At 37.7% G+C, this 23,699-nt stretch overlaps 1 long non-coding RNA gene across 2 annotated transcripts; it reads right to left on the bottom strand.

Annotated features, from left to right (window-relative positions):
* Positions 1-5,597: 5,597 nt before the first annotated feature.
* On the bottom strand, positions 5,598-19,319 carry LOC116787269. 2 transcript variants are annotated; one of them, XR_004357234.1, is made up of 3 exons: positions 19,260-19,319; positions 14,488-14,558; positions 5,598-6,574 (listed from the first exon to the last, which is right to left on the bottom strand). It is a non-coding gene; the product is annotated as an uncharacterized LOC116787269 (long non-coding RNA). The 2 variants fall into 2 exon arrangements; XR_004357235.1 differs by lacking the exon at positions 19,260-19,319 and adding an exon at positions 19,159-19,245.
* Between the last annotated feature and the right edge of the window lie 4,380 nt (positions 19,320-23,699).

Here is a 23,699-nt window from a genome sequence, read left to right as displayed (position 1 = left end):
ATTCTTAGAATTTATTGCATTTAGTCAAATTATTTCTTAATACTGTGACCAGTTGGGAAACTATGCTATAGATATTTATGTCTGCTTTTAACCATCATCAGAATAGAACAATTAAGTTTTGATTCTGGCTTTTCCTATTTTTTAATAGTGATTCTGAAACACATTGAATAGTTAGTAGTGATGGCAGAAACACAAGCCATTCCTAAATGTAGGTCTGTGGGGTTGTCTTCTTTCCAGGGCTCTGACAATTTTTTATTGTGGTACAGGGAGGTTTTGTTACTTTTATTGAGTTTTATTTCAGTTAGTGTTAAAAAAAAAAATTTTTACTTGTTTTCAGTCCTAATTTGTTCCAATTTTATTCACTCCCACCTCTAACTTAAATGAAACTCAAAAGGTGTATCAAGAGAAAGCATAAGTTCTGTTGGACTTACATAGCATTTGAATGAGTTCTGTGGAAGTCATGTTAAAAAAGACAGAGGTAACACATTTTAGCTCATGACTGAGCAGGATTTATTTCTTCTGTTGTTCCTGAGGCATCTGCATAAATTTTTCATGACTGTATTAATGGGTATGTAGATGAAGTAAAAATCATGCTGGTATTCCTTTTGCATGGGCTGATTTGAATTAACCAGAACATAGAGGATAAGCATATCTCTTTTTCATTGTGAACTGTAATGCTGAATCTTTTGAATATCAGATTTAGTTTATTGAAATATGATTTTTATTGACTAATGCATGAAAATCAGTAAGAAAATACAATTAATCCAAAATGTAGATTGCGCTTTATTTACAGTATGCTCTAGACCCATATTCCACAGACTAGACTGGTTTTCAGTTGGTCTCTGGAAACACATATATTTTTCCAGAGTGTTTTCTTTCACAGTGTGGCAGAACTTGAACTTGTGGACATTTGGGGGTTGTTGCAAAACTCTATTTCTTGCTTAAGCCTTTAAAAAAAAAAAATTATTTGTCTGTGAAAGGTTAAAAGCCTTCAGAAGATAAAGTTTTCATTGGGTCGGTGACATGGTCCTGATCATACTGAGACTTTTAAAGAGGAAAATAATTGTGTTTTGGGAGAAATCATTAAATACAAATATTGGCTAAGTTATTATTTTTTTTTGTAAGGTGTTTAGAACTTGGTAAGAATTTAATGTCTTGGGTTGGAGTGCAGGAATTTTTTCTTAATATAATGAATTTAATAGATCTAGCACCTTTCTTCTGCCTTCAAGCAGATTGGGCATCTTTTACAAAATTTTAGTGTGAAACTATCATATGATCTGATTCTGGTGTGAGTCTTATGCAGTACAGGTAACTCAGACAGCAGATAGACTCAGGATTTGTATTTCTCAGACAGTTTCCCATTGTTTTGTGTCCATGGTTGTTCAGGTAGAATAGATATCAACCTAATTGAATTACTTACACAGCCACATAGATCATGTTATGTAATTTCTCTGTCACGTTTTTCATGGATAAAGAAATTGAAACTATACAAGCAGGCCCTACACCCACTTCAAGGCTCCTTTAAAATTATCAGAAAGAAAGAAGATAATATGACTGAAACAATTGAAACAGTTTTACAAAATTTTGTTGCCCTAAATTTTAGAAAGAAAGCAAGACAGAGAATGGAAGAACCTTGACTTGAGCCTCAAAGGTCTGTCACTTAAAAGCTTCCATTTTCATGAGCTATGTGAAATGAAAAAGCATTCCAGAACGTGGACAGTGGCCCAAAAAAATTTTTGAAGTTCTCTTGGCTTTCAGAGAGAGAATAAGCAGAAAGACACAGAGTATCATTTTAGTCCCAAAGAAAATATTTAATTCTCCATTTGTTATTGAATATTAGAATTCCATGGGTTTATTCAGATAACTTTAATTAAATTCCTCCCAGGCAGACTTTTAGGTGCGGACTCCAAACTTACCTGATATTAAAAGAGAAATTTACCAGTGAAATTAAGTCAAAGTGTGTAAGTTACAGCAGCCTCAAGACAGTAGCAAATTCCACACCCTGGTAATTAAGGTTCGTTTATAAATCTGTTTATTCTGGTTTAGTGGAAAAGTATTATTATTTCCCTTGATAAATATTTGAGATACTCTTCATCTTTTAAAAGCATCTAATGTAAAAGCAGGAAAAGTAAAATAATATCATTTGTACACTACTCGCTTTGTTTCTCTTCTGCATTTTTGAGGGGGGTGATATTTTTAGGTAGAAGAAGGCTGCATCACCTAGGGTGCCAAACTCTGTGCATGTCTAAAGTAGACTGAAGATCTGCAGAACAGACTGAAACATAAACTTCTGCAGTCAGCACTGGTAAGCAGTCCATATAGAGCCACAATGCTACGTCTCCTTTTTTCTCTTCATATCTTTAAAAATATTCTTTAAAAAAACAATTCACATTATATGTATCCTGGATCATTTTCTTTGTCTTTAACTTACTAAGATAAGTTATGTTAAAATGTGTCTTTTATTTGGATTTTTTTTCCCAATTATTCCTCATATGATGATGTGGTTAATGAAAGAAAATGCCTCTGTGCAGAAATAAATTGATGTATTTTCATCTCTAGACTAGGAGACAGTTTGTGCTGAAATGTAGGAGGAAATCTGAGATATTGACACTAAATGATTACAGAACAGAGTTTCATTCAGGCTCATGTAACATAGTGCTACAATTAATAAACGTGCAAATTGAGTTCTTCCATACATTTAGTGTGCATATGCCTGTGCTAACAACAGAAGATAATGTGCTCTTTAAAATATATTCATATATGGCTCTTCCAACCTAGATAATAGATAGTGGGAAAAGTCATCTGCATTCTCCACTCAAACTTCACAGAAAAGGTATTCAGAACTACTAACAGCAATAAAGAATAAAACAATAGCATATGTTCCTCCAAAAATGTACAGGTACTTTTTTTTAGAAGTTAAAAGGAAAGCAGTACTACTATAACAAAAATGACAACAGTAAGGATAACAATCCTACCTAAACCTGGGTAAAATACACAGTGAAAATCCAGCAATGAAACTAGCAACCTTTTACACGATGGTAAACAAGCACAGGTACTTGCTGCTTGCTATGGTGGATTAAGATTTTAGAGTTCCTACATGCCAACATTTTCTCTGTTAAAGGCTTCAATCTGATCCTGAGTATGAGGGACCATATTTTGTGTTTGCATTGCAATACTACTTAGTTGAATAAAAGTTTCAAGTGACAATGTTTTTATTTGTTTGATTTTGAGATGTAGTTATCTGACTAAATGTTTACCCTTAGCTATCATGCTATCGCTGAATAAAGGTACTTATATGCAGTTATTTGCAGGTGTAGGTAGGTGCAAAAATAAAGGTGCCAAATTACACGATTAATTTTCTCTTGGCCAGCATGCCAAACAACTTCAACTTTTAGACCTAATTGGAATAAGCAACAAAACATAGAATATTTAATTACTCAACCAATAAATATCTTATTTTACTGATTATGCTAGTAGATATGACGGAAGAAAAATCCAAATAAACTTATTTTCATTATGAACAGAATTGTTTTCAAGAGACTGATTTCCGTGAATCATCAGCAGAACTTTAGCTTTTATGCCAGAATTATTCAGACCAAGACTGTCTACATGAGAAGTTATTTTTTTCCATTAATCGGCTAATGCAAAATGTTTTAAAACTATCAGTTTGGAATAATTAAATGGAATATTGGACTCACTTCATAATGTTGCTCTGCAAGATTTCTTTAACAGAACTTCCTCTCCTGTTCCAAAATGGGCAATTTTGTAAGAGTGACAGCTGTTGAGGTGACAGATGCCAATGTCAAACTGATGACAAAAATACTAATTTTTCTTTATGAAAAAAGAAATCTTTTCAAACAGTGTGGCGGAAAAGATGTAACAAATCATCTTGAAGCTGGTATTTCTTAGCCTCTCAGTTCTAAATGCTTTAGTTTTGTGATTGTATCTGGGGACCCAGAAAACCTAGACTCAGAAAAATGGACATACCTGCCAGTACTCAATCTAATTTGCAACATTTTCCTAGAATAGCAGATATGTTTGCAAAAACACTTATTGAAGAGTTGGCATAAATTGGAAGAGAAGGAACATTGTGGAGAGAAGGTACAAGACTGAGTACATCTAGGAAGATGGAAGTGGCATCCACTACTGTCCTCAATATATTAAAACTGTTCTTCGAATGTTTTTGCTGTCAAATCTCCCTGAAGAAAAAGTAATAAATTTTCTTAGTTTGGATTTTATGCGAGTGTGTTGTAAAAGGGGAGGGTAGGGAAGGGGAGGGGAGAGACATCTCGCTCTCAAATTCCCCTCCTCAGGAAGATGTAGAGAGAAGTGAGGTTGCCCTTCAACCTTCCTGTCTCCAAATTAGACAAGCCCAAAGTCCTCAGCCCCTCCTCACTGGACAACTTTTTCACCCTTTCATCAGCTTTTTTGCTCTCCCCCGGATGTATTCAAGGACCTTCACATTCTTCCCAAATGTCGAAGCCCAGAACTGCACATAGCACTCAAGGTGAGGCCATGACAATGCTGAATATAGGGGGATCACCACTTTTGATCAGCTAGTGATGCTATGTTTGATGCACCTCAGGAAGTGGTTTGTCTTCTTGGCTGGCAGAGCACATTGTTGGCTCACACTGAGCCTGCTGCCAACCAGTACCTCCAGATCCCTTTGTGCAGGGTTGAGAAAGAAGGACTGAAAAGACAGTGGAAAAAAGGGATGTTTTAGTCTTGACATACACAAAAGATACCCAGATATATTTCAGCATTTAGTAAACCCATGCAGTGGTTTCAAAGCAAGCTGTGTGTTTGACCATGTTGTTCAGTCTCCCTGTAGGGGGTAAGAGGCAGGCACCATGCCTATACTTCTCTCATGGTGCAGTCCCACTGAGTCTCAGTTCATAACTTTCTGGTTCCTCAGCCTACTGAGTCTCAGTTCATAACTTTCTGGTTCCTCTGCCAAGTCTTTGGCAAGCAGAGCTGGGTTTTCACCCTACTAGAGAATTTCCTGACTGTGCCCAGTTGGTTATATCTTAAAATGCATCAGTAAATGAAATGACCAAAGAACTGTTTTCTGCCTGTTGGAGCAAGTGCTACAACCCATCACACCCATGTGGTTGAATTCTCATCTTCCAAAATGGGCTGTCCGCATGTCTTCTGCCTACTGGGAGCAGCGCCCTCTATTCCCTGGTCCATGGCTGGGGAACATGACGTATCAGGTTACCAACTGGCACAGGCTAGCAGAATGCCAGGAAGGGAATCAATGGTATCTCCATGATCAGCTAAAATTCTGTCTTACCTTAATGCCTACCACAAGTATAACTTCTGTAAATTTATTGAAAACTTTATGAAAGAGAACAGTTAGATCAGAAGTAAGACTGAGGAAATTTTTACTTCCTGAAACTTCAGGGGGACTTGTAGGTGATCACTTAATTAATTTTTATTCAGAAATAATATGAGGAAAAACATCCTGGCTATGAATCATATGATATGAAATTGGAGTCTGTGGTCCTGCACAATGTTCTTTATTTTTCCACAGGAGAACAAAAGTTAGCAAATTAATAAAATAACCAATTCTCAATATTGGGATTAAGGCAGACTTTTTTGTCTGAGGCACTCCTAATATATGGGCCAGGTTCCCTCCAGGTTCTACTTTACCTTATAAGACTTCATTCCAGAAGTCACAATCAGACTTTAATTTTTTTAAACCCTTCCCATTGTCCAATTGCTTTGCTTACAGGCAAAAGAGGCAAATGAATCCAATAGGTAGGAAGTAGATACTACTTTTGTGTATTTTCCATCTGAGTTTCTCAACTGGTGTTACAGTAAAGTAGAGTTAAATAAATGTAATTAACAACTTCTTACCCTTTAAGCCCCATAACATCTAGCTCACAGAAGGAAAACTCATAAAATAAAGACAACGATATCTGTGATAGCTTCTTAATGGGCCAATAAGATGTGATTGAGAACATACAGAGTATCTTCTGGGATTTTAGGATTAAGTAGTCACATTGCTAAGCATTGCAAATAGCTTTGTAGATGAGGCTATTTATATGATCATGGGAATGTAAGGAGTGTAATAAGGGATCAGATCAAAGATTAATTTCAATAATTATAATTTCCAATAATAATCATGTATAAGAATGGCCATTACTAAATGCCTAAAGAAAATTGGAGAAGAAAGCATCGATATTTACCTGAAATAATCATATTGTTACAGACCTGTGGCTTAGAGAGTTTCTGAGCTACAAATGGTTTATTATACACAAATAACCATTTTTAGTAGTATTATTATTTGTTCATTACTTAGAAGACAACATGGACACAGAAAAAGTCTGGATCTACTAGCTAGATTATGTATGGTTTGTATATAGGCCATCTGGTCAGACCAGTTGAGGTGACGTGCCAGCTTGTAGTTTTTTTCAATCACTGCTAGCTGATGTTGGTTCAAGAACAATATCTTCAGCAGGTGAATCTTTTTCATTTTGGCTTAGTTGTGGTTCTGAGAACCAGTCTCAGAAATGATGGGCTGTTTGTATAAGGATAGCAGCAATAGGATGTTTTTTGCACATTGCACATCCTATTGGGGGGAGGGGGAAAAAGAAGGGGACAGGATGTGTTTAGTGTCTTAGTATTACAAAAAACAAAAACATTTCAGAAATGCCCAGTTTGAAGTTTCTTTACAGTTCAAGAAAAATTTTTGACACAGTTTAACATTTTTGTTTCAGCCAAAAAATAACTGTTGTTTGCCTTGAAGTTGCATTTTTCAATTAATAAATAACTTCTTTGCAACTGTAGCCATTATTTGACATTTCCCCCCCCCCCATGCTTAGAGGTATTAGTACTATTTTGAAGGACTGCATAATGAAATTGTGATGTGTGACTGAAACAGAGAGACTGCTGTTACAAGTAAAAATAAAACAAAAAAATAATAAAAAAAGTTCATTACTTCCTAAGGCTTTATATTTTAGCAAAACCTTCATTTTAACTTAGTCTCCTTCTTCATTGTCATAGGACTACAGTGGTCTTCCAGCAGACAAAAGAAATCATGAGGTGATATCTTCATCGTCTGTCATTTTAACATATACACACGTATCACTTAACATACACATATCTATGTAAAGTAAACAATGGTACAAGAAACAGCAAATGAAGACACTAATCTTGCAAGTGACTGTCCACACAGAACACAGAAAGCATGCTGAACAGCTCACACTCAGTGAAATACATTTATTTGGAATTAACAGGTATGATTTGAAGAAACAAACACCCACATGATCAAAGGAATAACTTTGGCAAGTATGTGGATTGCCCTTCAATTTATTTATAAATGTTGGGCTACTGAAGAAGCTAATTAATAAAGTATAAAGCAGGCTCTGTCATGATAGTTTAAAGAACATATTATTCAGTTCTGTTAGATTTTCATAATATGCTAATGCATGGCTTTTTCACTGTTTTAGGGATTCAGGGTAACAGATAATGCCATGGGCAAATTAATTCAGTCACAGAATATTCTGAGCTGGAAGGGACCCACAAGGATCATAGAGTCCAACTATTAAATGAATGCCCTGTACAGGCATCACACCCGTGACCTTGGTGTTATTAACACTATCCTCTAATCAACTAAGATAATCTACATTCTAAGGACTGATCCCTCTTTTTTTTCATGCAAATAGTTCTTTTGTAATTATGGTCTTTTAGCCTTTCTGGTCTTCATCATATTTTAACTTCTATGACTCCTCTGCTTTAGAAAACAACTAAATTTTACATTTGGGAATTGAAGAAAGGGGAAATTATCTAGCTGCTCCTTTGACAAGATTACACTTTAATTTTTTTCAGCTTTAAAATTCATTTTGTGTTTGTATCTATGCGGAATGAGTCCTAATATTATTTTGACAAGCTTATTTTTACATTTTTAAAAGTCTGAGGGAGTCTAGAAGAGAAGATCACAATGGCAGGTCTACCATGTTTTAAACAAAGACACCCTATAAAAAGGGAGAACTCGCATCTGTCCAAAATTTCTGTTACTGTCACCTTGTTCTACTTTTTGAAGAAGGAAACATTCAAAGATCTTTTTATTGCTTCAAATTAATGGTGCTTATACTCAAATTAAATTTTCACAGCGTCAATGTCTGTTAGCTAAATGCATCTGCTTTAGGCAGAAGACATTTCTTCCCTGTTTCAGATCAACAGGGAAATTTCAGTTTCCAGTCAGCCTATTAGACATCGTGAAACATTTATGCCTTCATATGCCTTTCTCAAAGAATTTTAATATATGTTGTTCGGAGTAAGAATTGTGGCAACAGATCAGTTATATAAAACAGTCACAAGACTAGGTAAAATTCTGCTGAATTTACTGATAAGAGAAATGTCTTGTGCATGAATAAAGTCTAGCATTGAAGTCAGGTGTTTGGACAAACACTTCTCATGCCGCTGATATCTAAGGAAGGTGAAAGAAAAACTGGGGTTTCAAAAATCCATTGTTGACTGCTTATCCATTCTTTCAGCATTTTAAAAAAGCCTTAGATAACTCTAAATACATTTGTCAATGTTTTAGAAATCGTTGGGTTTGGAAATTGTTGTTGGGCTTCTAAAAGCACAGTCAAACTGTTTATATCCTTTGACCCCAAGAGAGATATTTACATCATTACCGTGTGCGGCAACAATTAGAGAATGTGATGATTTTTACCTTCATATTGTATACTCCATATAATTGGGGCATTCTTAATCAGAAAGTTCCCAAGGGAACTGTAATGGTACTTAATTAGGACAGTTGTGTCATCAGGCAAAGGTTGTTTGCAATTAAAGCAGAGACCTATGCAAATCACTTAATCTCTCTCTCCCTCTCTTTTTAAGGAGGGAAAAGGATCTTTTATGTAGGCAGATAGTGACAGGAAAAAGGGCAATGGTTTTAAATTGAAAGAGGATATGTTTAGGTTAGATGTTGGAAGGAATTCTTTACTCAGAGGTTGATGAAGCACTGGAAGAGTTGCCCAGAGAAGTTGTGGATGCCCTAATCCTAGCAGTATTGAAGGCCAGGTTGGATGGGGCTCTGAGCAACCTGATCTAGCGAATGGCATCTTTGTCCATGGCAGGGGGGTTGGAACTAGGTGAACTTTAAGGTTCATTCCAACCCAAACCATTCCTTGATTCTATGATTATAAGAACAAGCTACTGGAAAGGATAAATCATCCATTCCTGTCTTTGGCTTCATGAGTAACTTCTTATGTTAGTAAAAGATGCTTAAGGAAGGAAAGATGAACAGTTTTAACAGTCTTCTTCCCGTGTAGTATACGCCAGGCTAGTAGAGTCTGTATTCATTTAACAGTCTAGTTACATCCTATTAATTTTTAGATTCGTATTGATCTCTGGGCCTTCTGGATTGTCCAAGTCTTAATTATCATTGATGGTGGGACATGCAAGTAGGGACATAAAGGGTTTCAGAAATTAATCTCCTTAAGAAGTAAAATTGTCTTTGCTGTACCATATAACTCAAAACAAAAGCTTGAAGGTCAAGGTTCAAACTCTTGTTCCAGTTAACACAATTCAGAAATGTCCTTTTAATAAAGAATTTGGCAGGGGGGGATGGGGGAGAGAGGAAAATTATAGTATACATTTTTCAAAGAACAGAGAATGCAAGACTGGGTGGTGGTGGTGTTTATGATTTACGTATTTGTGGTAGAGTTCTTGTGTGAGAATAAACAGTGCAAAGAGAAGGAGGAGCCTCCTGATATGTTGTGGACTTTGTAAGAGGTGTAAGTATCGACTGGACTAAGAGGCTTAGACTCAGTCCTCCTCTGACAACTACAAGAGTTCACTGGTGTCTAGCTTCTGGTAAAGGCAAGATCCCATATTTTTTCTGCCAGAATAGCTAGTACGATATATTTCATTGCCTCAGATATGAATATTTTGAAGTATTGTATTTTTCGCATACCAAGTTCTTTTTGCGTCATTTTAAAATGTGTAAATAATTTACTTCTCAGATGACATAATGAGGGTATCACTGATGACATGAAGATGCTGCATAAATATGTGAAAGTTTATCAGACTATGGAAGTGTTAGCTGCACTTGGTTGAAGTGCTACACAGTTTGTGACAGGCCTTTTTTAAAATAAGAATGCAGTTGGTTTTTTTTAAAAAATATTTCATGGCTTTTTTCTCCATAGACTTTTCACAAGTAAGCAGAAAAACTGCATGAGAAACAGGTACTGTTGGGTATGACGTGCTCTAGGGGAGCAAATGTGAATGAGCAAATAACCAATTTAATTTCTATTTTAATTCATAATAGATAGCACCAACATCCCATGGATATTCTATTTGTGCTAATAGTTATTCATCTGAATGGCATTTCTGAACAGCAGAATAATCTGCACGAGAACAATGAAATCTAAAGACATACAAGTATAAATTAAGGTATTTTCACAAATGAAAACTCACTTAGAAAATAACTTCATTTTTTTGTTGCTAGAGAATTTCTCTTTACTGCTTCACCCTGTTATGTTGGGGTAGTGAAGCCTGTGGACACCTATTTGGAAGTTGGAAAGTCAAATGCTTCTGGTCATCTGACTTGGGGTTATACTTTTTGACATGCCTGGTTCTGTTGGCACCAAACTAACAATTGCACAGTTTAACCCAAATATGATATTTTCTATTACATACCAAAATGTGCCTCTGTGCTACTGCAAAAAAAAATCATACTATGTGACAGTAAAAATAAAAATAAATAAAGACTTTTAATTGTCTTTAATTTTAAAAACTGAAACATGTTTTATCTCACCCTGATAGGGCTGCATAAATCTGAAAATGGAGTTTTCCACAATGAAATCCACACAAATTACTCATATGAAACTCCAGGTTCAAGACAGTAGTTGAATTCAGTGGCAGCATGTCCTGCAGTGCAGTAATGGAGGCCTTCTTCAGTGCTCATCATGGGCTTACTGCATCCCAGCTTATGGAAGAAGTATCTGTCTTCTCCATTCCCAGTGACTGGCTGCATTGACAACTCCTTCAATACCAAACCCTTCACACAGTGAGCAATAGATCCAAAGTTCCCATGCCTCCAGAAGGGAAAGTTTTCTGATTCTTCAGTCTCTTGGGCTTTTGTTTTGTTCTGTTTTGTTTTGTTTTTCTTTCACTGTGAATTTTTTGCATTGTGCATCCTGCTTAGTATTTTTATTGATAATCTGGATGCAAATTACTGAGTGCACCCTCAGTAATTCCATGAACAACACCAAGCTGAGTGGTAGTGTTGATCTGCTGGAGGATAGGAAGGTTCTGCAGAGGGATCTGGACAGCCTGGATCAATGGATCAAGGCCAACAGTATGAGGTTCTACAAGGCCAGGTGCCGGGTCCTGCGCTTGGGTCACAACAATCCCATGTTCTATTACAGGCTGGGGCCAGAGTGGCTGGAAAGTGACCCAGCAGAAAAGGGTCTGCCAGAATGGTGTATCCAGGGGGTGCTGGTCAACAGCCAGCTGAACATGAGCCAGCAGTGTGCCCAGGTGGCCAAGAAGGCCAATGGCATCTTGGTCTGCATCAGAAATAATGTGGCCGGCAGGACTAGCGAAGTGATTGTTTCTCTGTGCTTGGCACTGGTGAGGCCACATCTCAAGTCCTATGTCCAGTTTTGGACCCCTCATTTCAAGAAAGGCATTGAAGTGCTGGAGTGTGTTCAGAGAAGGGCAACAAAGCTGGTGAAGAGTCTAAAGAGTAAATCATATGAGGACCAGCTAAGGGAGCTGAGGTTGTTTAGTCTGGAGAAATCAGACTATCTACAACTACCTGACAGGTGGTTGTAGCCAGATGGGGGTTGGCCTCTTCTCCCAGGCACCTAGTGACAGGAATAGCGGACAGACCTTCAAGCTGCACCAGAGAAGGTTCATGTTGGACACTGGAGGAATTTTTTCATGGAAAGGGTTTTTAACATTGGGATGGACTGACCAGGGAAGTGGTAGAGTCACCATCCCTAAAGGTGTTCAAGAAACAACTAGATGTGACAGTGCTATGGTCTAGTTAACAAGGTGGTGATCAGTCAAAGGTTATACTCAGGGGTCTCAGAAGTCTTTTCCAACCTAAATGATTCAGTAATTCTGTGATTTTTTTCTGGTATACATGCCTGAAAAAAGACGAAGTTGAGACCATGGTATTTCAAGTGAAAGTTACCACGCATCCTTCATCTTAAAACAAGGATAATGGAGTTGAAATTTAAGTGTTTACATTAAGTAGTGAAAGAGAAACCAGATTCAAATGAAACAAAATATATAGTGGGGATAATGAGATTATGTATCTAATACTCACTTAATGTGGTTACATAAGTATGACTAAGTCCACATAATAAATAATCTGTAAATAACATTTACTGTCACTTGTCTATCTCTTCCTTCTAGAGAAAATTCTATTAATGCTAACATCTACAGGAAAGTAATGGCTAATTTTTCTATTGCAAATACTGATTCAGGGGTGCCTGTGAAACAAGGAAGGGCTCATCTGTATTTTAACCTTTGGTTAAAAGGTTTTCTCTTCAAGCATATGTTTTTTGTTTAGCCTGCCATGATCAATTGTCCCAATTTTTTCACTGCAAATAGTGATTGGTATTGCTTAGTTGATTGAGACTGTTTGCTAAGGGGAGTTCTACTGGAGAAGATTATGCAGGTCAACATTTTGCCTGGAGCTGTAGACTGAAAATTAAGAAAACTAATTTCAAGACAGCCAGACTTACATTTTCTCCAACATTCAATACAGACTAATGCTATTATATAATATTATATACAAACTGTTTTTTTTAAGAACATTAGAAAATAAGTTGTTTGTACTACTTTGGGGAGAGATATTTGGAGAAAGGAAAAAAGTCACATTGCAGCTAAGGACAAGTCCTGTTTCTGTTCCTAGTAACTATGTTATTTCTGAGATGTAGGGATAGGACTCGCAGATATGTACTGTTCAGGCAATAATATGTATTTTTAGTTGATAATGTAAAACACAACTTTCTCCTCTGGTAACCATTTAAGTCTCTTCAGCTTACTGTTTCTGTCATGATATCAAAGTGAAATAGCATCAGGGTCTGTATTGGGGTTCTGTGGCCAGGTTTTGGTAGCAGGAGGGCTTCTATTAGAAGCTGCTAGAAGCTTCCCCCATGTCCAGAAGAGCCAATGCCAGCCAGCTCCAGGATGAGCTCACTGCTGGCCAAGGCTGAGCCAATCAGGAATGGCAGTAACACCTCTGAGAAAACATATTTAAGAAGGGGGAAAAAGTTATTGTGCAGATGAAATTGCAGCCAGAGAAGAGCAGAGTGAGAGAACATGTGAACATCAATGCAGACACCAAGGTCAGTGGAGAAGGAGGGGGAGGAGGTGCTCTAGGCCCTGGAGCTGAGGTTCCCCTGTAGCCTGTGGTGAAGACCATGGTGAGGTAGCTGTGCCCCTGCAGCCTGTGAAGGAGCCCATGCCATAGCAGGCGGATGCCCAAAGGAGGATGTGACCCCGTGGGAGGCCCATGATGTAGCAGGGTCCTGGCACAGATCCGCTGACCTGAGGGAAGAGGAGCCTGTGCTGGAACAGGTTTTCCTGGTAGATCTTGTGGCCCTCTGGGGGACCCACGCTGGAGCAACCTGTTCCTGAAGGATTGCACCCCTTGGAAAAGTGACCCACGTTGCAGCAGTTTGTGAAGAGCTGTTGTCCACGGGATGGGCTCACGCTGAAGGAGTTCATGGAGGACTGTCTCCCATGGGAAGGACCTCATGGGGACCAGGGGAAGGACTCCTCTCCCTGAGCAGCGCCAGAAACAACTGACTGCAACCCTCATTCCCTGTCTCCCTGCACCGCTGGGGGGGGAGGAATTAACACTTGGAAGGAGAGGTGGGTGGGGGAAGGTGTTTTTAAGATTTATTTTACTACTCATTCTCCTGCTCTGATTCTGTTAGTAATAAATTTAATTAATGTCCCCACTTTGAGTCTGTTTTGCCCATGACAGCGATTGGTAAGTGATCTGTCTGAGTCCTATCTCAGCTCATGAACCCTTCGTTATATTTTCTCTCCTCCGTCCAGTTGCAGAGAGGAGTGAGACAGCAGCTTTAGTGGATACCTGGCATCCAGCCTGAGTCAACCCACTACAGGGTGAAAGCTAAGATAAAAATCCATCTGGATACACCATTTATAAATTCAGTAAGCAGGAACAGCTTTGATAAAAACAGCCAGGTTCCTACTGTCAACATTTTGTATTCTTCTACCATGAACAAAGCTGAAGTTTATGAAATCTACTGCTATTTGTAATGCAGTCTGCATTTTCTAAAGGGTAAAAAAAAAAAAAGAGTTCACAAATTATTTTGTTTGATGTTTTCGTCCAAGAATGCTTTTTCTGCCCCAAGACAGATTGGCAAGGGATAATATAAGACAAGGATTGTTTGCATTTCTTTGCTTTAATATTGTACTCGGTCTCCAGAAACAGTGGAGCATGTGGCCATAGTTGAATATATACATGCATCACCAAAGACTAACCTCACTCCCTCTCAGGTCACACAGCACATCTTCAAAGCCATCAACAGGAAATGAATCAGTTGCCATGTGCACTGCAATGAAAGACAAGTAAAAAGCACCATTAAAAAAACTGTCTCTTGAATTTATATTACCTGCTTGGTACAGTCTCACTTGGAGGAAAATAAAAAGGCAAATAAAAAAACCCCAAACATTTAATGCAAGATTAATCTGTGCACAGAATATAGAACAAAAGAAAATACTGAGTGTATTAATAACATTAATAATCTCTAAGTAGGCTGAAGGGAATTGTAGGGCATCAAGTTATAGCACATATAGACAGAAAGCTTCTCATGTAGATGCTGATATGGCTTAGATGAGTGAACAGTGAGGTGGAATGGAAATGCCTGAACAGCCAGTCCCGAATGGTACTGATCGCTAACACAAAGTCCAGCTCCAGATGAGGTACTTACTGACGTGCCCTAGGGGTTGCTACTGAGGCCAATACTACAACCTGTTCATTAATTATGTGTATGATGGGACAGTGTGGAACCTCAGGTAGTTTGCAGATGATACAAAACTGGAAGGAGAGGTGGCTACACCAGATGGGTGTGCTGTCATTCAGAGGGACCTGGACAAGCTGGAGAATTGGGCAGGAGTTTTATGAGGTTCAACAAAAGACAAACTAAGTCTTGAACCTGAGAGGAATAACCCTGGGTGCAGTACAGGCCCAGGGACAATCAGCTGGAAAGCAGCCTGGCAGAGAACTAAAACTGAAATTTTACTCTTGCCTTGCTCCCAACTCACTGGGACACAGAACTCATTGTTCTGTCTTCTTTTAGCCAGCTTATACCTCTGAACAGTGAGATGAGGTACTGATCCACATGAAAAGAAAGTGAATTTTTTATAGTCAATTTTCACCTAGATCCAGCTCCTTGCTTAGACACACAAAAGTGTAGTACAAGGGAAATCACACCAACAGGCAAAAGGAATTAAGAGGGAACAGGTGGGATCAGAAACTTGTGTTGCATCTAAGTGACCATGTAATTATATACTGAATGTGCATGCCATCTGGCAGAGAAAAATTTTGCACATCATCTGCAAAAAAGTGTTATTCTTTCACTCAAATTATAATATCATGAAATTGTCTTTTATATAGAATTCTTGACAGTGCTTCTTAGTCAGATAGTTCTTCAATGATAGGTTTTTCACTAAAAGGTGATTTAAAATGCTTATAGGTTTTCTAAGACAGAATGTCCTGTGTCCTGGGTTTATTTCCAGGCACATAAGTTGATATTTGCAACATTTCAGAATAAATTGGGCCACAAAATATACACATTTTCGGCTTGTCTTGTTTCCGGAGCCATGAAGTCAAAGTCCTAATCAGAGTATGTAGCTATGCTGGGTTTTCACTGAAGGTAAATATTATCTGAATTTGTGCAAACAGACCCAAAAATAGAAGATATTCCAAGAGATTTGAGCATTCCAGTAAGGATGAAAAGAAGATACAGTGTGCATATACTAAAAAGAAAGAGACTGCTGTGGGTGTTTAGAAGATCTAAAATATATTATAAAAATATGTTGGATCAAACAGTGCAGTATACCTACCCTAACTTAAGTATCCAAAAGTTAGATATCTAAGTTTAATTTATTCATTCTGCTTTCCCTTCTCATTCCATGAAGAAAAGTAAGACTCTCTAGAGGGCAATTAATCTCATTCCATGATGTTTGTCTAAAGAGTCAGAGGATTTATGCTCTGGAAGCACCTATTTCACTCCATGCCATGTAATAATTTTACATCATCTCATTCACTGATTCCAAACCTCTTTTCACAAAAGGTAGCAAATCCAGTCCTACTGCATCTCTGCACATACAAGGCGGCAGGAGGGAAATAGAAAACAAAAAGCAGATTTAGACAGTAGATATCTCTTCCATTGCAGCTCCTGGGATATGGAGTTGTTTTGTACTGCAGTGTTGCAGTTAATTTCAACAGTTAAAAAACCCCAACCAGCGACCACCAACAACAAACCCACAAACAAACAACAACAACAAACAAACAAACAAAACAAACAAACAAACAAAACAACAACAAAACAAAACAAACAAAAAACCAAACAGCAGTCTAATGTTACTAACAGGCAGCAGATCTGAAGACAGTGATCAGAATTTCCACTTAAATACATTTGCCTTCAATAAAGTCTTTTGTTTGTTTATGCATTTCCAAAGAGGAAACCATACCTATGCCAAAAGATTTTCCTGAAATATTGAAGAATTCTAGACAGCAACCTACACAAGTCAATAAAATGGCACTCTGTGTCCTCAAACATGCAGTGAAAATTTTATTACAATATTGAGTTCAGCAAGTAAACCAAGCCTTATCCAGTGCAATCCATAAAATTAATCAGGCACAACCTACCCCATACATCTTAGTACTTTCTTCATTGTGAAGGTTTTAAAAATAAACACTTCTTAGCTATATAAATATGTAACTATATGCTTGTATCAGTTTAACAGTGTAATCAATACAGTTTATATGTTTTACAATATTTTTCCTCAAAATAAAAATATATTAATATATATTTTAGTATTTTGAATGAAATGAGTAATAATCAAGAACACATAAGACATGCTTTATTTCTTTTGCTGTTCTTTGACTGGTGCTTACAAATTTTTGTACTGTGTTGCACTATATAATATGGTTTGGAATGTCAGCATAGAAATCTCTTATTGCCCATTCCATTTGCAAAAACTTGTCTGACCCAGCAGCTGTTAAAGATGTGAAGTGAGTTCAGTAGGTCCAGATCACCAGTACAGTACCTGAAACTTTAATTTATAAATGCTTTGTTATAGTGTCCTATCTCCTTTAATCTGATTAAATCTTCCCTCCACCTCCCATTGTTTTTCATCGTCTGAAAAAGTAATTTTAATATCTACCATGGACCTTTTTTCTGCCAGCCTATGCTGATTCAGTCTGGCATCACAGAATAGAATAACAGGGATGGAATAATTTCAAGAGTATGGTATATATTATTCTCATGACACATCCTGCAATATTTTCTGAACACCTAACAGCCAGGCTTCAGAAGCAACACTCTGTCTTCCACACTATCAGCAAATAAGTAAAATAAGGACTAAATCTGGGAGAACAGACCTTCCCTACTCCCCAGCCTCCTCAGCACAAAGCTGAGCAGACTTTCAGAGACTGTTAGAGTAGTTTTATATTTTATGTTGTTGAGGTAAACAAATCCGAAGGAGCTATCAGACATCACTTAAAGTACTATGGAATTTTTCAGAGTAGGATAAGTAAGTCTAGACTTTATTAAAGTGTTTACTGTAAGTTCTGAAAAATCTTATTCTTTTTTATTCTCAATACCTTAACCTTATATCCAGGATCTAATAAAATTCCAACAGAATTAAAATAATTACTCTTACCAAGCATATTCTTATTATAAATTATTCATCACATTGTAATGAAACTGCAGTGATCTTCTGTCTAAATGGAAAGTATTTTCATTTGAGACTTTCCAATGGGAAATTATGTTTAAAAAAAATCTGAACTTTTTCACTTGCAGGGAAAAAATGGCCACAAATTTTGTTGTTCTGTTGAGCAACCAAACAAGACTTCACTTTAATATGACTGACTACAGTTCAGTTTTTAAAAAACTCTCATACTTAATCAATAGCTATAAAAATCTGTTATTCTGATATTCTGTTACAATAAAATCAGTTGTTCAGAAATATGTTGATATCTGAGGGGGGAAAAAAACCAAACAGAAAGAACTAAAAGGCATCCTACAGAGGTTTGAACCTAGGTCACAGCATCCTATCCATCAACAAAACCAAAGAGTCAGTAGACACAGACATGTGCTCCTTCATTCAATGATAAGAAATCACCAGCCATAGCAGCCTGTACATCCCATTTTCATCTCTATCCAGACTAATAAATACCAATAAATGTATCAACACTGTGAGTTGCCTGACCAGCTTGTGAAAGAGGAGAAATAAGAAATAATGCAATAAAAACATTAGATTGCTTATGTCAACTACCAAGTTTTGAACCAAATACCATGCAAGTCCAAGACATTCAGAAACTACTTCAGAAGCAATGAAATACAGAAATATTCATCGCCAAAGATTGTGCCAGTTCTTCTGCAGCAGTATTTTACTCTACTAATATCTTTAGAACTTTTCAATAAGTTAGTCTTTAGTTACTATGAGCAAAGTTTGAGGAACTATGTTGACCTTCCTAGAATGAGAATGATCAGAAGAAATTGAATGATTCATTCAAAGTTGGCACTGATAAATCTTTGCATAGAAACTGAACTTGTCATTCAATGATTTTTGACTTGTCTTGACTGGTTTTATAGTTTTAAACTCTTCATACAGCCTCATTTTCTCAAGCACCTGAATGAAAAAAACTCATCAAAGAAGTGAGGAAAGATGGCAATACACCATGCAAACTCCATCTCACTTTATACTTCTCCTTAGGCTGTACTAAAAGCAGCCTTTGAAAGGTTGCTGTGAGGTGGCCACCTGATTAATTCTGAAAATGTCTGTGAGAGACTGGATTAATCTCACTGGATAATTTATTGTGTCGGAACAAACTGTGTGTGTGTATTGGGAGAGGGGCCAGGCCAGAGCCCGCATGGTCAGGCCTGTAGCCTCATGGCAGCCTCATGGCAGCATGGAACTCACACGGCTGGGCTGGAGCACACCTGGAGCAGCTGTCAATCAAAGCAGCCCTCCTGGTAGCCCTCCCACACCATGCCCTCGGAGCCTATGATTGGCTGCACCACCTCTCACTCTGGCCTGGAGGGCCCTGAGTGGTCAGTGGACCCAGGATCCCACCTGGAGGGCATGGCCACGGTGGCCAGGTCATATAAATACAGGGACACAAAGACTCTTCTTTCTCCTCACTGGCCATCACCATGTGAAGGATTCTTGGTGGTAACTATTCTGTTATTCCATTTTCTTCCTTTACTCTTTTCCTCTTCTCTCTTTACTCCTCCTAATCTCTGTTTCTTTCTTTACTCTTTCCTTAATCTCTTGTGGGTAGCTTAAAACTGACAGGTATTTTACTAAGTTGTGGGTTGGTGTTTACTGGGTGCTTTGTGGAATCTTCTTGGTTGTATGTAACTCCTGTGAACCTTTTGCCAAAATGCCTATTTTCTCACTAAATTAAAAAGAATCTCTTGAGAAAACATGTCTGTGTTTTCTCTTAATGTAACCTCAAGGTATAAAGAACTAAAAGGCTCTGGAAAAGTTTGGTGGAAAAACTTGGGAGTCTTAAATATAAGTAATGCTCCCAGTAAAGCTTGAGGCTTTTGGACTGGGTTCTTGCTGTGGCTCAGTATGCTTTATGACCAGTAAAAATATTGACAAAAATCTTGATATAAAGACCAGATTGTGAGAAGATGGAGACAATGTGTTCAAACAGCAAAGCCAGACAATGCCACCTTCATTATCATGAACATTCCAAAAATGTTCCTCTTGTCCCTTACGGTTCACAATGACTGCTGCAGACTAGCTCTCTGCATCAGGAGGTGGCTACCACCATTTCCTCCACTTCCTTCAAACACAGCAACAAACATATGCTGAGTGCCATTTGAATTGTGATTCTCCTGTCAACTGAGTAAATTTCATAATAGATGAAGTTTGGGGTGTTGTGGGAGAACACGTGAATTATGAATCATAGAAAGAATGCCTTTAGGAAAGGAACCACCACGACAGCAGCTCGGGAATTAAATGAACTCAAAACACTTACAGTTTATTTGTGGGTTTATTGTACAGGTCCCTTTAAAGCTCTGTTATTCCCTCATCCATGTGATCTCCCTGTACAGCACCATGATTGCCTTCTTCACTGAGCCAGCCCCCTGCCCCTGTCTTAACCCCATTGGTTGTCTCACCTGTCTCTCCCCAGTCCGTGGGTTTCTATTGGATTTTGTCCTCCTGTTTCCACTGTTGGCCAGCCGAATCTCCAAACCACTCCCTTCCCCCTGAGCCTGTACCCAATCACGGCCCCCTTCCTAAGCCCTCCCTCGAAACCCATAAAAACCTCTTGCTGCTTTGAAGGAGCTGTTTTTTCACCACCGAACCTCACAGCGTGCAACTCGTGGTTTCTGCCACGGGTTGGGGCTTACACAACCTGACCCCAACTCTGAGAGGTTATGAGTGAGGGAGCCAATTCCCTCTCAGCCTTGTTAGGGTGTATGTTTGTCCATCACTCATGTATGGCAGATGGAAGGATGAAGTGGACATAGTGTAGGATAAGGAGAGGTGTTGCAAGTGCTGAGGAGATCAAGTATGTATCTGTCCATCACAGTTGTTAATAATACTGGGTCACATTGTCTCTATGCTAAAGTTACTACGGTTTTTGCCACTTATTCAGGGGAGATAATTATTCGTTGGCTATTTGATTTCACTGTCAGCTATAAATATATCACACAACCAGTAGAAAACAGCATCATGTAATCAAGTAATGAACAGTCCCCCAGGTAAAATTATAATTGTATGAAATTTTCCTGCTCTTACATTTTAATATACTGCCTAATTTAGGCAATATATCTTGATGTATTGAATCCTTGTTGAGTCACAAAATAGCATCTCTGCAAGAAAGCTGTAGAAGTTGCTAAGGATTATGTTGTTGAGGCTGGTGGAGCTGTTTCTGACAGTTCCCAAATGAACAACTCTAATATATTGTATAGCCATTATCAAATTAGCATTGTATGCTTTGACATCCTTATTTGCTAATAAGTCCTCCATGCTTGGCTTTTTACAACAGTGGTTCTTAATAGATAATGAAAGCTGGAGAAATGTAATAGAAGGTATTGCAAGGCTTAGAGAAACTTAAATTTCTCTCAACAGAATCAACAGCAGTTTTGAGAGTACATCATGGAAAGCAACAGGACGTGGTGGCCTGACTGGGAGCTCACTTTGCAGCTAGGAAGTTTCAGATGGAGGTTACCTTGTCAATAAACTAAGTTTCATATACACTTAGCTAAAAGTCAGAAGCACTTACAATGTGTTATGAGAACACTTTGATGCCAAAGAGTCTCTTCTTCTAATGAAACTATTTGAAGAAATGGATTGTAGACAAAAAACACCTGGGATTGTAGTTGCACAGCTTTGTACTCTGGCCAACTGTTCGTCTTCTGTGTACAACATTTCAGTAGAAAAAGTGTTACTTACTATTTCAGTGGTATTTCTGAAGACGTGTCACAAATCCTACTCAAATTATCAGAGGAAAACAAAAAAAGTTATATTCTGTACGTAAAGGTAAGAAATGAGACCTATGAAATAAAATTGATCAAAAAAACCACAAGAATTGTAAAATTAAGCTCAATTAGTTTAGCACATATTTATAATTAGATATGCAAGAGTACTGTGTCATTACTGATCCATACTCTTCTAATTTATTTGTTGTGTGTAATTTTCCTGGGCTCCAGTAAGTAATATAATACAGCACCTGAAATGGTTGAACTTTCCCTTTTCCAGGCTGGATATTCCCCAGGGAAACTTCTCTCTGCAGGGAAGTTTTATACCAAAGCCTGCTTCTGCGTTTTCTAGAAATGGGCATGTAGATGCAGTATTTAACTCTGGAGATAATGTAGCAGCTTTCCTTTCAAAACAAACAAACAAACAAAAAAAATTAAAAATGAAAACAGACCCAAAACAACCAACTAAACACAAACAAACAAACAAAAATCTCTACCAAAAAAAAAACACACCAAAAAAGAACAAAATTTAGACATTCTTAGGAACATAGTCCAATTTAGAAAATCACTGTTCATCTGAATTGGGTATCATTCATAGCATACCACAAACTTTTTTGCAGTTTTTGCTTATGACATCCCATACTAGTAACCAAAGAAGTCCTTGCAAGTGAAATACTACAAATTGCAACACACAGATATCTCCTACAGCTTTACACAGTTTTCCAGTCAGTTTAAGTCTGGTCTGAGGTGAGTGAGATGAGTTTAACCTATCACAAGGTAAACAGAAACAGCAGGAAGAGGAGGTAACTGTGTAAAAAACTGTTCCTTATATTAGATAATAAGCATAGCAACAGCTCAAATAGGAATCTGGACTGCAGCAACAGCCCTGTAAGAGCTATTTGAAACCTATGTGGCTGCCAGGTAGAGATATTAAAACTCTGTACTGAGTCACAAAAGAGAGGAAGGAATACAGTGTATTTTCCTTGGTGAAAGGAAAACTTCTTATTTGGTGATACAATTTTAAGGTTATCATGTGAACTTGCCTTTTCCAGATACTGAAGGCTGCGAAGAATCAATGGTGCTTGATGGTGCACCATGATCAGATCAATTATAACAAATCTCTGTAACGCATTCTTGTAATAAATTTTGCAAGAAAAATTTTTCTCTTGGTTTAAACAATTAATCTGTTATCTTTAAGGTCTTTGTCACCAATGAAAATTAAACAGTGATTCTTTGAAGCTCATGAAAATTTTTTTAGAGCTCTTTCAGTGTTTTGGAGCTCTTTTCACTTTTTTTATTTAAAGGGAAAATAATTGAATCAAGGGATGAATTGATGTAAAACGAAAAGAAAGATTATATTTACTTAAAATCATCTGGTCAAATAAATGTGACTAATAATCAACATCACTTGTTCAGGAATTCAGTTCTGACTGGAATTTCTGACTGGGATGTCTGCTAGTGGACAGCACTAATGCATCTGAAGTTGAAAGCAGACACCGAACATTTAAAACGTCAGCACTGGAGTTGTCAGGGAAAGGAATATTTTACTTTGTTAAGGCTATATCTTGGGCACGTCAAATGAAATAGAACCACTGGCTTGTGTGCAAAGCAGCTAAGTCCACTCAACTGCAGAACTTGTTAGAAAATTTCCCAGAAACAACTTCTGCTCTGAAAATATTGATATTACGTTTTGCAAAGTTTAGACAGAAGCAGGTCCCAGGCTCACCAGCAAAGTCTGAAGCTCTTGTCTCACACATGGTGAAGAATGCTCAAGTTCAGAACATTATACGTCTTAACGTAGGAAAGTGCTGAAATATGGAAGACTAGATTTGTGTCCTGATGGAAATGCCACCATTCCTATTCCTCTGCTAATGTAATTTCTTTTTGTGTCTCTAAGTATTCACAGGATCAGGGATAAATCAGTTTTAGAATCCACATTATCTGTGGAAGGAAGAAAAAGCATCTCTGACACAATATTGAAATTATACTGAGGTTGGGTTAAGAAGACGTAAACATTAATGA

Source organism: Chiroxiphia lanceolata, chromosome 5 (genome assembly GCF_009829145.1).
Source record: "Chiroxiphia lanceolata isolate bChiLan1 chromosome 5, bChiLan1.pri, whole genome shotgun sequence".
In the NCBI taxonomy this organism is placed as follows: domain Eukaryota; kingdom Metazoa; phylum Chordata; class Aves; order Passeriformes; family Pipridae; genus Chiroxiphia; species Chiroxiphia lanceolata.
Note: the sequence above shows the minus strand (reverse complement) of the source record. Positions and strands in the feature narration are given on the sequence as shown.